Consider the following 15,476-nt stretch of genomic DNA (forward strand, 5'->3'; position numbering starts at 1 on the left):
ATCTATTTCATTAGATGTCCTTGTGGGCTATATTACATTGGTAAAACCTCCAGGCAGTTCCGTGAAAGGATGGCAATGCATCGATCTGCCATCCGGGCTGCCTTGGAAGGTAATCCACAAGCTCAACCAGTAGCCCGACACTTCAAAGAGTTTAAACACAATTTAGCTTCCCTTAGATATAAAATTATAGATCAGCAACCCATCAATATCAGAGGTGGCGACAGAAATCTAGCCCTCCTGAAACGTGAAGCTAAATGGATTCACCGGCTGAACACTTTAGTCCCGGCAGGACTGAATGAGCAGCTGGGACTCCATTGCTTCCTATAATAACGTACCATCATGCGTTTTAGCTTTGTATAAATACAATAATTTTTTTTATTATACCAATGCGTAATGTGTTTATGTATACAGTATATGTATCATTTCCATATAACTTCATGAGTTCAATGTTGTATAGATATATGTGTTCCACATAATGTCTTTTTTGGTATCTATGCACATACAATGATATAAACTGGTTCTTTTGTGGTCAGGTTTCCATGGTAACCGGCATCGGGACAGAATCAGAGGCGTAGCGTACGTGTGCGGGATGACGTCATCCGGACCCGCCGAGCAGTCAGTCAGGTAACAGGTACTGGCGCCCGACAGTGAGAGGGAGCGCGACGCACACGAGGGACAACTACGTCACACAGGTTCGCCTGATTGCCGCACCGGGAGACGTGGGGATGGTGATGGCGGGGTATAAAGGTATGTTTGTTTTTTACACATGTTGTTCTGACGAAAGTCTAATACAGACTGAAACGTTAACATGCAATAGGGGCGTTTTGTCTCTTTTTTCTGGCTGAGTGAAAGTCCTCTTGGAGTGCCGCCGTGAGTAATATACAGTATGTATATATTTATATATATATACCGTATATACTCGAGTATAAGTCGACCCGAATATAAGCCGAGGCACCTAATTTTACCCCAAAAACCTGGGAAAACTTATTGACTCGAGTATAAGCCTAGGGTGGGAAATGCAGCTCTAGCCGTACGCAGCCCTCAGTGCCAGATATGCCCTCATACTGCCAGATATGCCCCCACAGTGCCAGATATGCCCCACAGTGCCAGATATGCCCCACAGTGCCAGATATGCCCCACAGTGCCAGATGTGCCAGATATGCCCCACAGTGCCAGATATGCCCCACAGTGCCAGATATGCCCCACAGTGCTAGATGTGCCAGATATGCCCCACAGTGCCAGATATGCCCCACAGTGCCAGATATGCCCCACAGTGCCAGATGTGCCTGATATGCCCCACAGTGCCAGATGTGCCCCACAGTGCCAGATGTGCCCCACAGTGCCAGATATGCCCCACAGTGCTAGATACTTACCCTCCGTCGCTCCCGCGCTGTCTTCTGAAGGAGGGACACGGAGAGCGCAGTGCGCGGCTCTCCTGTGTCCCTCCTGCATCTCCGGCGGCAGCGGCGTGTGTTAAAGGAAGTGCCGGTTCGTGCACTTCCTTTAACACACACACCGCCGGAGATGCAGGAGGGACACAGGAGAGCCGCGCGCTGCGCTCTCCGTGTCCCTCCTAACGCTGACTCGATTATAAGCCGAGGTGGCTTTTTCAGCACAAAAAAACGTGCTGAAAAAGTCGGCTTATAATCGAGTATATACGGTATATATATATATATATATATATATATATATATATATAGTCATTTTGGACTTGAGGACCCTGCGTACTGCACACGCCGAGTGTCAAGCATCTAGTTTTTCTTTTATTGCTCCTGTCCCTGATGTCACATCAAGATCATACATACTTCATATATACTTCAGTTTCTTTCTAGGTAACTAAGCTATACAATAGTGAAAATGCAATCAAAATGCCTCCACAGTTCATAAACAGTTCCTAGAAGCAAATTCAGTAGTGTAGTACCAATCAAATTACCTAGAATCTGCCCAAACCAGGTCAATAAACTAGACGATATATATAGAATAAGACAATAGATCAAAGGCAACACTTGAATAATCAAACCAAGTCCAATGAATGGCAAATGGTGAGTCTTCCTCTTAATAGTGTTTTCCTCCAGAGGTGATTCATGCAAATAAAAAGATACAACAAAACAATGTGTAGTACTGTCTTGAGAAAATGTTCTACAGTTCTTGTCTAAAAATGAAGCTCATAAAAGAGATGAGGTATGATACAGATAACAATGAATAACATCAAGAGTACCAAAAAACTCATTTGTCGAGTATGTGCGCCAAGTTTATATAGGTTTCTCTTTAATGGAAGCTAGCCCACAGACACCCAAAGGGGGAAATTATTATAGCGATCCTAAAACACAAATTTTCTGTCTTGGTTCCTCCTATCAAGGTTTCTTTTACTTGTCCTTTACAATTCCAATCTTCTAAAAGTAGCTTTTACTCCTCAGTCTCCTACCCTGTGGGCCAGGATATCCTGCAGTATCCCAGAGTTTGTTCATCCTTGCTTTACTTTCTGATTCCAGGGGTATTATAGGGTATACTGTATCATTTGCATTGTTTGATTAAGTATTTTATTGCTGGCCTTTGTCATGGGAGGTTATTTGGGGTTGATCGAATCAACTTGATTCAAATCATTGATCACATGTGTCTATTACTCATATAAAAACAGTGTGTATTAGCTGCAAGCAATGTTGATGCATAGCTAGTGTGTTTGTTTTAAGTGTGTATTTAGGTTTACTTTGCATTATTCAGTTATAAAGTATAGGAATTAAGCAGGAGGACAAAATCCAACACACTCCTCTCCTATGCACTTTCTTTATGCAATGCCTGGACATTTCCTATTGAACTACCTGAAATAGCAAATAAAAGGATTTCATAGGTGTACAGTGCTGCGGTTCTGTATGGAAGCCTGGAAGGTTCCCCGAAAAAAACAACCGGGTCCAGTGATCCGGGAATCCAACACAGGTAGTGAGCAGGTAGTTGGTCCCGGGTTAAAGGGCAGTGTGAATGGGTGACCCGAGTCATCCAACCCAGATCCTATTCACACCCAATGGAGAGCCAGCTCACCGGCGCTTGGAAATTACAGTATGTCATCGCCAAGCACGAGCAGAGTAGACGCCCCGGCAATAATCAGGGTCCAGCCTGCTGTGTGAACTGTGTTTCAAGCTGCTGTGACAAGGCTTGAAAACCATGTTCAGTGACGGGGTGCCAGACCTGGGATTTGGGTGTGAAAGGGGTATAATAAAACCAAGGTAATGAATACATATTCATTTCAGCTCACTTTCTAATGGCACAGCCCAGCACAACAGATATTGATTATGATTTTTTTTAACTTTACCTAAGAAATAACATTACATTTTTAGAAGCTTTAGTAAATCTATCTATAGGGCATGACTATGAAGTATTTCCAAAGCAACCAATCCTTCAGTAGTTTCATCCACTGGATTTAAAGGGCAATGATATTAAATACACCTGGTGTGCACTCTGCATTACTGCACCCCCCACTCACCTCGCCGGACCCACGGGCGCCCAAACAAAGGGGCGTGGCTTGATTTGAAGGAGCGTGGCCTCGCGGATCTCCTCTTCACTCCAAGGGGCGTGTCCAGCTTACCCGGGCCAGAGATGCTGGCTGCCCCCCCAAGACTGTGCAGTGCCGGCTCCTTATCTGTGACAGAGTGCTGCAGAGGATTATCACACTGCAGCACTCGGCTCCTGTCACTGCAGAAGAGCTGGCACTTTGGTGTCACCCCTTCCCAGGGTGACACCTGGGTGAGGGCCGCACCCCCTGCACCCGCCTTCTGACGCCACTGGTGTGTGTCTAAGTGCTATCGCACCAGAGAGAGAATCTGCTAGGTGGCTTATTGTGATCATTGGGTCTGCATATGTTTGAAACACTGTATTACATAAACTGCACTTTGATGGGGGCAGATTATAGGTTGTTACATGCTAATCATGAATCCTTTATGGACTTAAATCAAACATTTGGAAAAACCCCTGCAGAACTCCTGCATTTGCTCCTGGAACATGCACCCGCTGTGGCAGCAAGTGCATGTTTGAGACTTTTATACTAATACTGTATGCTGCAAAGTGGAAGACAACTGGCACAGAGTCACACTTGAGACTTTTGACCTTGTCATAACAAAGACTGACTGGGACAAAGCTTATGTGTTATTATTATTAAAGGAGCAATGGGGGGGGGGGGGGCGAGGGGGGGAATATGTCAGCATATTCAGTGTCAGGATGCCGCAGTCGGTCATGTGACCGCCGGCATCTTGACCGCCGGCAAACCGTATGTTTAATGATGTAACATGTTTTTAAAAAACTATTGTACTATAGTAGTTAAGAATAGATTTTAGATACATTTTTAGTTACAATACAGTTACACTGTATCACTCACCAATTGCAGGCATACAGTAGTGCTACATTATTCCTAAATTATTTGTGTGTCACTACACCAACTATGATTATAAAAACAATAAAGAGTACACCAAGTAACTTGGTGTCACTCAAATCTCTCTCTCTCTCTCTCTCTCTCTCTCTCTCTCTCTCTCGATGATGATAATGGGGATTATAGTCTCAATAATAGGTCTTATGACTAATAGGAAGAAGAAAATTATATTCATACTGGTCCCAGCAACTAACCTTTAGTCATTGAAATAGGATAATGAGATTGTTAGTACACCCTTGAACAAGAATCTGCACAGATGTGCAGAAGATGAGGGGAGAAGGAGTCCTAGCAATGCAGAGAAGTTCAAGGTCAGACCTCTAGAAGAGAAAAGCCTGCAGCATTGGTAAGCAGCCTTGTGTATAATCAGTTGTTTCTCGTGCCTGCCACGGACACTGACAAGTTCTGGAAAAGTGGCGGGCTCTTAAAATATGGATCAAAGATCTGAATGGGTCTCCAATGACCAATGACTGGGCACGAGGTTTGAGCTGGACTGCAACTGGGACAGCAACTGGACTGAACCCAGAAAAGCAACCAGACTGGAGCCAGAGAGGCAACTGGACAAGACCAGGAGAACTGGAAAGGGAACGAGTACCCAAAGCAGCTAGGAGCTCAGAAGCAGGTAGGCATCTGGACGTTGTAGCCAGTGAGCCAGTGCACAGGAAACACTTATATACCCACTGTCGACAGCTTATTGGCTGGCAGTCAAGTGCAATGCCTGGATGCCCTAAGTGGAGGAGACTGAGTCAGCTGACACATTCCATCATGGTGGCGCCAATGTCGAACTGCCGGTCGGAACTCAGGTGTGCATAGAGACAGCAAGCCACACCGTGGAGGCTGAGATGTGGTAACTGCAGAAGACGTCTTTAGCGCCAGCCGGGAGAGACAACACAAAAGTATATAAGTATGAAAACAAAAGAGCGTGTTTCCGCACTGGTCGAGAAAGTATTAGACAGTTATTTAGGAAAGTATATTCATCAAAACCAACATTTATAAGTTCTAGTCACTATATAGTTTAGTTGCAGAACTTGTTGGCGGTGCACCAAAAAGGGTTTCAGTAGTATCCTACTGATGTTGCTTAGACAGACAAGAAAGAAGAAAGACCCTTGGCTGGCGCACTCATTAAATAAGAAATTTGTTGAGAAAAAGGATTGTTGTATATATTAAAACTTAACTTTTATTAGAGTAATCTTAAGATACAATACCCCCTGAGAGGATGTTGGGAGTGAAAAAATTAATAAATCACATAGATAATTAGTCTATAATGTAAAAAAGAAAAAAGCTTATTAAATATATTTGTGGCTAAATGCCTGATATGCAACAGGAATATTTCTAAGTCCTAAAGTGGACTATGTATACGGTGCCCTTTATTGACCATCTATGGTGTAGCAGTTATCTATATTAAATTCTCATTGGCAGTGGACTTATCCATGTAAAACATTTTATATATATATATATATATATATATATATATAAACCAGAGTGATATGTCAAAAAATGTTTACTTTTATCAGAATTTTTTTTCAAAGACACCTAGAGGTTGAGAGAGGCAAATTAGGGATAGCGGAAATTAAATGTGTGAATCTGCTTTAAGCGTTAGACTGGGTTGAGATCCAGAACTTACTACACCGGGTATTCTCAGGTGGTCCCCCTCCTGATACTTGCCCGGCCCAACACTTTATCGCTTCCAAGATCGGACGAGATTGGGCAATTTAAGTGTGGTTTGGTAGTAAATAGTATTTTGTCTCCTTTCCGGAATCGTTGATGAGAGTTCACGAATATAGAGGGGATTTAGATGAGAGATTGTTACATCAAATGTATTTAGTGAGATAGTAAGATGGATCTGCTGTTGGTGTTAGACAGCTGAACCTGTCAGTTGAGAAACTGTCCCAGGGAATGGTAGTATTATGCCGAATCACCAATGAGAGTCCTGAAATGGCAGGAAAAATTAATGTAGAGCACACAGTGTTTATTACTTTGTGTACTTTCCCATGTTATTAAATATATTTGATTAATAATTCCTTTTTGTGCAGGATTAAATAGTGTACTTAAATACAACTGTAACGCTGTAAGGGTACAAGGTGCCGTTTCCTGGGGTAGATGGCAGCACGCAACAGCTGAGGAACCACACAAGTCCAGTTTCTGGTAAAACTGGCCCCAGCCAGTTTTATTATACAGAAAATAAAACAAACACCAAAAGAAAATACCTTGCCTGTCTGGCACTAACTAAACACAAGATGTTCCTAACTATCACTAAACAAAAAACACAGAGTTCTCCAGTAAACACTGTATAGCTCACTTGTATCAGGAAGCGTGTTTCTCTCACAAAGCTCCTACATCTTCCCAGGCAGTCTGCACACATTAATTAGGCTAGAAGCCCTATAAGACTCTTGCACAGCTGAAAGCCCTGATTAGCCCTCTGTGAGGCCAAAGATCCGAACTGGGCCCAATGTCTTGAACTCGCCCTATCTCTCTCCCAGGGCCCTTATCCAGCTTTTCCAGCAAACTGAAAAGGTTCTAACAAAACAAAAGCATTTTCCTAGAAGTTTTCATTTTCTAAAACATGTAAGACAAGAACCTGGGACAAACATACCTGCCCTCAAACACTATCCCAGTGTTCTTGTCACATATCCCCCTCTCCTGTTTCGACCTAGGGGCCGGAACACTTGTATCCCCCAAACAGAAGATGCGGGACAATGCATCTGCGTTGGCCAATTGTGTACCCGGTCTATGTTCGACAGTAAACTTAAAATCCTGCAACGCTAGAAACCATCTAGTTACACGAGCATTCTTGCCTCTATTTACATACATCCATTTTAAAGGGGCATGATCTGTCACTAGTCTGAATTGTCTACCCAAGAGGTAATATCTCAAGGTATCTAGTGCCCACTTAATGGCCAAAGCCTCCTTTTCCACAATGGCATACCTTTTTTCATGCTCATTGAGTTTCCTACTCAAATAAATGATAGGGTGTTCGTCCCCATCTCTGGTTTGGGACAACACAGCCCCTATCCCTACCTCTGAGGCATCTGTCTGTACCACAAATTCTTTTGAAAAATCTGGTGTTATCAATACCGGTTGTGAACACAAAGCCACTTTTAACGCTTGGAACGCTTTTTCTGCATCAGGGTTCCATTTCACCATATTTGACTGCTTCCCTTTTGTAAGGTCTGACAACGGCACCGCTGTGGCCGCAAAATTGGGAATAAACCGTCTATAGTACCCAGTTATTCCCAAAAAAGCCCTTACCTGTTTTTTATTCACTGGACGAGGTCAGTTTTGAATAGCATCAATTTTATTCAATTGGGGCCTAATCAGACCTCTGCCTATGGTGAAGCCCAAGTATTTGACCTCCTCCATTGCGAGGCAGCACTTCTTTGGGTTAGCAGTTAACCCTGCCTCTCTGATTGAGTCCAGTACTGCTTGTACTTTATCCAAATGGGACCCCCAGTCTGTACTGTGAATTACCACATCATCCAAATAGGCAGCTGCATATTTTCTATGGGGCCTCAAAATTTAATCCATCGCCCCTTGAAAGGTTGCTGGAGCCCCATGCAACCCAAAGGGTAACATCTTATACTGGTACAGCCCCTCCGGAACCGAAAAGGCTGTTTTTTCTTTTGCGCTATCAGATAAAGGTATTTGCCAGTAACCTTTGGTCAGGTCCAACGTGGTGAGAAACCTGGCTGTTCCCAGCCTTTCTATAAGCTCATCCACACGGGGCATGGGGTATGCGTCAAACTTGGACACCTCATTTAACTTACGAAAGTCATTACAGAAGCGTATGCTACCGTCGGGCTTCGGGATGAGCACTATGGGACTGGACCACTCACTGTTAGATTCCTCTATGACTCCAAGTTCTAACATGGTTTTAACTTCTTTAGAAACAGCTTCTCGCTGAGCTTCAGGAATCCTATATGGCTTTAAATGAACCCTGACCCCTGGTTCTGTGACAATGTCATGTTTTATTATGGTCGTTCGGCCAGGCAGCTCTGAAAATATCTCCCTATTTTGGATGAGAAATTCTTTAACCCGATTGTTCTGATCAGCTGATAATGTCTCTGACACCTTTACTGCGGGAAGCAACTGAGGTGAAGACACCGAAGGGCAAGGCTCCGCTGACAGAGACAACCTATCTTTCCAGGGTTTGATTAAGTTAACATGGTAGATTTGTTCGGGTTTTCTCTTTCCCGGCTGGTATACTTTGTAATTAACCTCATTCACTTTTTCCCTAATCTCAAATGGACCCTGCCATTTAGCTAGGAATTTGCTTTCCACAGTGGGTACCAAAACAAGAACTCTATCTCCAGGAGCAAATTCCCGTATTTTGGCACTCCGGTTATAGACCCTCTGTTGAGCACTTTGGGCCTGTTCCATGTGCTCTCTGACAATAGGTACTACGGCTGCAATCCTATCCTGCATTTGTGTTACATGTTCAATAACGCTTCTATAAGGAGTGGGCTGTCCTTCCCACGTCTCTTTGGCAATGTCCAACAGCCCTCTGGGGTGTCTACCATACAACAAATCAAATGGAGAAAACCCCGTAGAGGACTGAGGAACTTCTCTGATGGCCATTAACAAGTAGGGCAACAAACAATCCCAGTTTTTCCCATCTCTCTCAACAACCTTTTTTCTCTATCGTCCTAGTGGATGCTGGGGTTCCTGAAAGGACCATGGGGAATAGCGGCTCCGCAGGAGACAGGGCACAAAAAGTAAAGCTTTAGGATCAGGTGGTGTGCACTGGCTCCTCCCCCTATGACCCTCCTCCAAGCCTCAGTTAGATTTTTGTGCCCGGCCGAGAAGGGTGCAATCTAGGTGGCTCTCCTAAAGAGCTGCTTAGAAAAGTTTAGCTTAGGTTTTTTATTTTACAGTGAGTCCTGCTGGCAACAGGATCACTGCAACGAGGGACTTAGGGGAGAAGAAGTGAACTCACCTGCGTGCAGGATGGATTGGCTTCTTTGGCTACTGGACATTAGCTCCAGAGGGACGATCACAGGTACAGCCTGGATGGTCACCGGAGCCTCGCCGCCGGCCCCCTTGCAGATGCTGAAACGAGAAGAAGTCCAGAATCGGCGGCAGAAGACTCCTCAGTCTTCTTAAGGTAGCGCACAGCACTGCAGCTGTGCGCCATTTCCTCTCAGCACACTTCACACGGCAGTCACTGAGGGTGCAGGGCGCTGGGAGGGGGGCGCCCTGGGAGGCAAATGAAAACCTTTTTTGGCTAAAAATACCTCACATATAGCCTCCGGGGGCTATATGGAGATATTTAACCCCTGCCAGAATCCATTAAAGAGCGGGAGACGAGCCCGCCGAAAAAGGGGCGGGGCCTATCTCCTCAGCACACAGCGCCATTTTCCCTCACAGAAAGGCTGGAGGGAAGGCTCCCAGGCTCTCCCCTGCACTGCACTACAGAAACAGGGTTAAAACAGAGAGGGGGGGCACTAATTTGGCGTTAGAAATATATAAAAGATGCTATAAGGGAAAACACTTATATAAGGTTGTCCCTATATAATTATAGCGTTTTTGGTGTGTGCTGGCAAACTCTCCCTCTGTCTCTCCAAAGGGCTAGTGGGTCCTGTCCTCTATCAGAGCATTCCCTGTGTGTGTGCTGTGTGTCGGTACGTGTGTGTCGACATGTATGAGGACGATGTTGGTGAGGAGGCGGAGCAATTGCCTGTAATGGTGATGTCACTCTCTAGGGAGTCGACACCGGAATGGATGGCTTATTTAGGGAATTACGTGATAATGTCAACACGCTGCAAGGTCGGTTGACGACATGAGACGGCCGACAAACAATTAGTACCGGTCCAGACGTCTCAGAAACACCGTCAGGGGTTTTAAAACGCCCGTTTACTTTAGTCGGTCGACACAGACACAGACACGGACACTGAATCCAGTGTCGACGGTGAATAAACAAACGTATTCCTTATTAGGGCCACACGTTAAGGGCAATGAAGGAGGTGTTACATATTTCTGATACTACAAGTACCACAAAAGAGGGTATTATGTGGGATGTGAAAAAACTACCGTAGTTTTTCCTGAATCAGATAAATTAAATGAAGTGTGTGATGATGCGTGGGTTCCCCCCGATAGAAAATTATGGGCGGTATACCCTTTCCCGCCAGAAGTTAGGGCGCGTTGGGAAACACCCCTTAGGGTGGATAAGGCGCTCACACGCTTATCAAAACAAGTGGCGGTACCGTCTATAGATAGGGCCGTCCTCAAGGAGCCAGCTGACAGGAGGCTGGAAAATATCATAAAAAGTATATACACACATACTGGTGTTATACTGCGACCAGCGATCGCCTCAGCCTGGATGTGCAGAGCTGGGGTGGCTTGGTCGGATTCCCTGACTAAAAATATTGATACCCTTGACAGGGACAGTATTTTATTGACTATAGAGCATTTAAAGGATGCATTTTCTATATATGCGAGATGCACAGAGGGATATTTGCACTCTGGCATCAAGAGTAAGTGCGATGTCCATATCTGCCAGAAGATGTTTATGGACACGACAGTGGTCAGGTGATGCAGATTCCAAACGGCACAAAGGTGTATTGCCGTATAAAGGAAGAGGAGTTATTTGGGGTCGGTCCATCGGACCTGGTGGCCACGGCAACTGCTGGAAAATCCACCGTTTTTACCCTAAGTCACATCTCTGCAGAAAAAGACACCGTCTTTTCAGCCTCAGTCCTTTCGTCCCTATAAGAGTCATATCTGCCCAGGGATAGAGGAAAGGGAAGAAGACTGCAGCAGGCAGCCCATTCCCAGGAACAGAAGCGTTCCACCGCTTCTGCCAAGCTCTCAGCATGACGCTGGGACCGTACAGGACCCCTGGATCCTACATGTAGTATCCCAGGGGTACAGATTGGAATGTCGAGACGTTTCCCCTTCGCAGGCTCCTGAAGTCTGGTTTACCAAGGTCTCCCTCCGACAAGGAGGCAGTATGGGAAACAATTCACAAGCTGTATTCCCAGCAGGTGATAATCAAATTACCCCTCCTACAACAAGAAAAGGGGTATTATTCCACATTATATTGTGGTACTGAAGCCAGAAGGCTAGGTGAGACCTATTCTAAATCTAAAAAAATTTGAACACTTACAAAGGTTCAAATCAAGATGGAGTCACTCAGAGCAGTGATAACGAACCAGGAAGAAGGGGACTATATAGTGTCCCGAGACATCAGGGATGCTTACCTCCATGTCCAAAATTTGCCCTTCTCACTAAGGGTACCTCAGGTTCGTGGTACAGAACTGTCACTATCAGTTTCAGACGCTGCCGTTTGGATTGTCCACGGCACCCCGGGTCTTTACCAAGGTAATGGCCGAAATGATGATTCTTCTTCGAAGAAAAGGCGTCTTAATTATCCCTTACTTGGACGATCTCCTGATAAGGGCAAAGTCCAGGGAACAGTTGGAGGTCGGAGTAGCACTATCTCGGATACTGCTACAACAGCACGGGTGGATTCTAAATATTCCAAAATCGCAGCTGATCCCGATGACAAGTCTGCTGTGCCTAGGGATGATTCTGGACACAGTCCAGAAAAAGGTGTTTCTCCCGGAAGAGAAAGCCAGGGAGTTATCCGAGCTAGTCAGGAACCTCCTAAAATCAGTGCATCATTGCACAAGGGTCCTGGTAAAGATGGTGACTTCCTACGAAGCAATTCCATTCGGCAGATTTCACGCAAGAATTTTTCAGTGGGATCTGCTGGACAAATGGTCCGGATCGCATCTTCAGATGCATCAGCGGATAACCCTATATCCAAGGACAAGGGTGTCTCTCCTGTGGTGGTTACAGAGTGCTCATCTTCTAGAGGGCCGCAGATTCGTTATTCAGGATTGGATGCTGGTGACCACGGAGGCCAGCCCGAGAGGCTGGGGAGCAGTCACACAAGGAAAAAATTTCCAGGGAGTGTGATCAAGTCTGGAGACTTTTCTCCACATAAATATACTGGAGCTAAGGGTAAATTTATAATACTCTAAGCTTAGCAAGACCTCTGCTTCAAGGTCAGCCGGTATTGATCCAGTGGGAAAAACATCACTGCAGTCGCCCACGTAAATAGACAGGGCGGCACAAGAAGCAGGAGGGCAATGGCAAAAACTGCAAGGACTTTTCGCTGGGCGGAAAATCATGTGATAGCACTGTCAGCAGTGTTTCATTCCGGGAATGGAAACTGGGAAGCAGACTTCCTCAGCAGGCACGACCTCCACCCGGCAGAGTGGAAACTTCATCGGGAAGTTTTCCACATGATTGTAAACCGTTGGGAAATACCAAAGGTGGACATGATGGCGTCCCGTCTGAACAAAAAACGGGACAGGTATTGCGCCAGGTTAAGAGACCCTCAGGCAATAGCTGTGGACGTTCTGGTAACACCATGGATGTACCAGTCGGTGTATGTGTTCCATCCTCTGCTTCTCATACCTAAGGTACTGAGACTTATAAGACGTAGAGGAGTAAGAACTATACTCATGGCTCCGGATTGGCCAAGAAGGACTTGGTACCCGGAACTTCAAGAGATGCTCACAGAGGACTTATGGCCTCTGCCGCTAAGAAGGGACTTGTTTCAGCAAGTACCATGTCTGTTCCAAGACTTACCGCAGCTGCGTTTGACGGCATGGCGGTGGAACGCCGGATCCTAAGGGAAAAAGGCATTCCGGAAGAGGTCATTCCTACCCTGGTCAAAGCCAGAAAGGAGGTGACCGCACAACATTATCACCACATGTGGCAAAAATATGTTGCGTGGTGTGAGGCCAGAAAGGCCCCACGAAGAAATTTCAACTCGGTCGATTCCTGCATTTCCTGCAAACAGGAGTGTCTATGGGCCTCAAATTGGGGTCCATTAAGGTTCAAATTTCGGCCCTGTCGATTTTCTTCCAGAAAGAAGTGGCTTCAGTTCCTGAAGTCCAGAAGTTTGTCAAGGGAGTATTGCATATACAACCCCCTTTTGTGCCTCCAGTGGCACTGTGGGATCTCAACGTAGTTCTGGGATTCCTCAAATCACATTGGTTTAAAACCAGTCAAATCTGTGGATTTGAAGCATCTCACATGAAAAGTGACCATGCTCTTGGCCCTGGCCTGGACCAGGCGAGTGTCAAATTGGTGGTTTTTTTCTCAAAAAAGCCCATATCTGGTTGTCCATTTGGACAGGGCAGAGCTGCGGACTCGTCCCCAGTTCTCTCCCTAAGGTGGTGTCAGTGTTTCACCTGAACCAGCTTATTTTGGTGCCTTGCGCCTACTAGGGACTTGGAGGACTCCAGGTTGCTAGATGTTGTCAGGGCCCTGTAAATATAGGTTCCAGGACGGCTGGAGTCAGGAAAACTGACTTGCTGTTATCCTGTATGCACCCAACAAACTGGGTGCTCTTGCTTCTAAGCAGACTATTGCTAGTTGGATGTGTAATACAATTCAGCTTGCACATTCTGTGGCAGGCCTGCCACAGCCAAAATATGTAAATGCCCATTCCACAAGGAAGGTGGGCTTATCTTGGGCGGCTGCCCGAGGGGTCTCGGCTTTACAACTTTGCCGAGCGGCTATTTAGTCAGGGGCAAACACGTTGGTAAAATCCTACAAATTTGATACCCTGGCTAAGGAGGACCTGGAGTTCTCTCATTCAGTGCTGCAGAGTCATCCGCACTCTCCCGCCCGTTTGGGAGCTTTGGTATTATCCCCATGGTCCTTTCAGGAACCCCAGCATCCACTAGGACGATAGAGAAAATAAGAATTTACTTACCGATAATTCTATTTCTCGGAGTCCGTAGTGGATGCTGGGCGCCCATCCCAAGTGCGGATTATCTGCAATACTTGTACATAGTTACAAAAATCGGGTTATTATTGTTGTGAGCCATCTTTTCAGAGGCTCCGCTGTTATCATACTGTTAACTGGGTTCAGATCACAGGTTGTACAGTGTGATTGGTGTGGCTGGTATGAGTCTTACCCGGGATTCAAAATCCTTCCTTATTGTGTACGCTCGTCCGGGCACAGTATCCTAACTGAAGCTTGGAGGAGGGTCATAGGGGGAGGAGCCAGTGCACACCACCTGATCCTAAAGCTTTACTTTTTGTGCCCTGTCTCCTGCGGAGCCGCTATTCCCCATGGTCCTTTCAGGAACCCCAGCATCCACTACGGACTCCGAGAAATAGAATTATCGGTAAGTAAATTCTTATTTTAACATACTTTTTAATGTTTATTAAACCTTTCCACCAACCCGTCAGTTTGGGGATGGTAGATGGACGTTCTGAGGTGAGTGACCTTAAATAATTTGCACAATTCTTTCATGATCCTTGACATAAATGGAGTACCTTGGTCAGTCAAAATTTCTTTTGGTATTCCCACTCTACTAAAAACCTGCACCAGCTCCCTAGCTATCGCCTTGTTTGTGATAGTGCGTAAAGGGACAGCCTCAGGATATCGAGTGGCATAGTCCATAATTACCAGGATATACTGATGGCCCCGAGCAGACTTTAACAAGGGCCCCACGAGATCCATGGCTATTCTGTCAAACGGGACCTCTATAATAGGCATGGAAACTAATGGGCTCTTGAAATGGGGTCTAGGGGCATGATACTGGCATTCAGGACAGGAAGAACAATATTCAGACACTTCTTTATAAACCCCTGGCCAAAAGAACCTTTGTAAAACTCTTTCAGTGTTTTTTTCTGCCCCTACATGTCCTGCGGTAACGTGACTATGAGCTAAATCTAGTACCGTTCTCCGATAAGGCTGGGGAACTACCAGCTGTTCCACCACATCCTCACCCCTTTTGACAATGTGGTACAAGAGCTCATTACAGATGGCCATGTGGGGATACGTAACCCTGTCACCTGGTACCACAGGTTCCCCATTAAGAACCTTAACATTCTCTCTAGCCTTTATTAAGGTAGGATCCTTTAACTGTTCAGACGCAAACAGATCCTTCTTTACCTCCAGGTCAGGCACGCTTTCAGTTCTAACTACTATGTCTCTGTTCCCAGCAAGGGGGTCCTCACTGGACTCCCCATCTGTCACTTCCCCAGCCAAACTAGCAAAAGGCAAAGGGTCAGAAAGTTCCGAAGACACACGTAC

The 15,476-nt window shown here is 45.6% G+C and overlaps 1 protein-coding gene and 1 pseudogene across 1 annotated transcript in view; both read right to left on the bottom strand.

Moving 5' to 3' along the window:
- DEK (DEK proto-oncogene) overlaps positions 1–15,476 on the bottom strand; it is a 522,032-nt gene that overhangs the window by 427,706 nt on the left and 78,850 nt on the right. The gene's annotated exons all lie outside the window — the stretch shown is intronic.
- On the bottom strand, positions 6,032–6,149 carry LOC134929987 (5S ribosomal RNA; annotated as a pseudogene).

This window comes from Pseudophryne corroboree, chromosome 5 (genome assembly GCF_028390025.1).
Source record: "Pseudophryne corroboree isolate aPseCor3 chromosome 5, aPseCor3.hap2, whole genome shotgun sequence".
In the NCBI taxonomy this organism is placed as follows: Eukaryota; Metazoa; Chordata; class Amphibia; order Anura; family Myobatrachidae; genus Pseudophryne; species Pseudophryne corroboree.